Source organism: Dipodomys merriami, unplaced genomic scaffold (assembly GCF_024711535.1).
Source record: "Dipodomys merriami isolate MVZ:Mamm:240054 unplaced genomic scaffold, mDipMer1.0.p SCAF_94, whole genome shotgun sequence".
NCBI lineage: Eukaryota > Metazoa > Chordata > Mammalia > Rodentia > Heteromyidae > Dipodomys > Dipodomys merriami.
This window is the reverse complement of record NW_027206557.1, coordinates 4,424,877-4,426,833: the sequence shown is the minus strand read 5'-3', so window position 1 is coordinate 4,426,833 and position 1,957 is coordinate 4,424,877.

The window sequence follows — 1,957 nt, the reverse complement described above, 5'->3', positions numbered from 1 at the left end:
CCCCCCCCCTGACTGAGTTATTTGGTCATAGATAAGAGACTGTACAATATTCATAGCTAGTGTTCAGCACTGACAACGGGCAAGCACTCTCGGAAGAGTGTATGATTTCATTTTCTCCTCCCCATAATCCTGGGGGGAGGGGGAGAGATTCGCATAAGGTTTCCATGTAATAAGCAAGATGGAAAGTTGCTCTCCTGAGGCAAGCCTGTGGTCAGATCTGTTCCCATAGTTCTGTACATAGTTCTGTACATAGTTCTGTTCTAGTAGAGTTCTGTCCTTTACTATGCATGCTTTCAGGTCATCCTTCCTTCAAAAAATGCTTCTGAGCAGCGAGTGTTTATCAATTTCTCTTCTCAGTGGTGGAGCCCATAGAGGATGAAATATGGCTTCTGCTTTTGTGGTGCCCATTCCCAAGTGGGGGTGAAGCTAAGGTCCCCAGCACCCCAACATTCCAAGCTTTGGTTAGAGGCAGCTAAAATATTCTGGGCAATGACAAAATAACATTTCCTGGTAACTTCTGGTTGGTACCAGAAGTGGTCTTAATTTACTGAACTCTGGAGTCTTGCCTCCAGCTCTTAACTCTAGCTCAACTCTTTTTTTCCTCCCCATTCAGAAGTTCAGAACACGGTCCCCATTCAAATGCTCTCTTCTGGCAGTACCAGGTTTGAACTCAGGACTTCAGGCTTGCTAGGCAAACACCCTTCCCTGTGAGCCATGGCCTCAGTCCCAAATGTTTCTTTAGTTTTAGTAGGAACAAAAATTATCTTTCTTTAAGAAGAAAAGACATTACTAATGTCTGTCCTCCCACTAAGCACAAAAACTACAACTTACTCTTCAACTACTCAGGAGCAGCAAACAACAACAACAAAAATTATCTTTGTTTGCTCTATCACTTGAGATGTGCCACCAGCCCAGCTTTTCACTGATTATTTTGGAGATGGAGTATCCTGGACTTTTTCTGCCTGTGCTAGTTTTGAATTTTCCACTCCCTGAATCTCAGCCTTCTGAGTAGCTAGGATTACAAGTGTGAGCTGTAGGTACCTGGCGGAGAAGGAGATGGTTTCTTATGGGTAAGAAGCAATCTCTCAGTGTATTTTAGGACTCAACCTGGTATGGTGTAGCCAGCTGCTCAGTAAACGTGGGTCCCAAGGAAGGGGCGTGGCTGGGAGCTTGCTGGATCTGAGTCTACTCTGTGCCTGGAATTTGAACCACACCACCGACCCCACTCAGGGAGAGGAAGTCACGCTTCAGCAGGAAACAGGTTTTCCATCTGATTAATGCCCTGAACATGTAAAAAACATAGCAGATTGCATGCTGTATCCACCAAGGAACATACATATGCATTTAAACCACTTATGTTTTACTTTTTATGATGCATTCCTGAATTGTGTTCCTTTTGCATTTGTAATTAGGAGGAGGAACAGATGTGATGGCTTCTTTTAGAGTGGGAAGTCCATTCCAATAAACCTATACCACCAGGTAAGCGTTTCCTTTAACTACAGAGTCTGGCATTGTCCTGCTGTTTTGAACCATTTAAGTAGGCTATGAAGAAAAACATGTGTCTTCAGGAAATACGATTGATTATGGAAGTCAGAACATTTTGTGATAGGGGTTTATATCTGTTGGTTTTGTTGACATTGTTTTCTCCTTTTTGAAAGTAAAATATTATCAGAGAAAATTTTATTCTTTCATCTCTCTTTTACAAAAATCTTAAATTGAGACAAATAAATCTACTGAGACACAGGTCTCAGTAGAAACCAAATCTTCCTTCCTTCCTTCCTTCCTTCCTTCCTTCCTTCCTTCCTTCCTTCCTTCCTTCCTTCCTTCCTCCTTCCCTCCCTCCCTCCTTCTTTATCTTTCTCCCCTCCCTCCCTCCCTCCCTCCCTCCCTCCCTCCCTCCCTCCCTCTCTCCCTTCCTTCCTTCCTTCCTTCCTTCCTTCCTTCCTTCCTTCCTTCC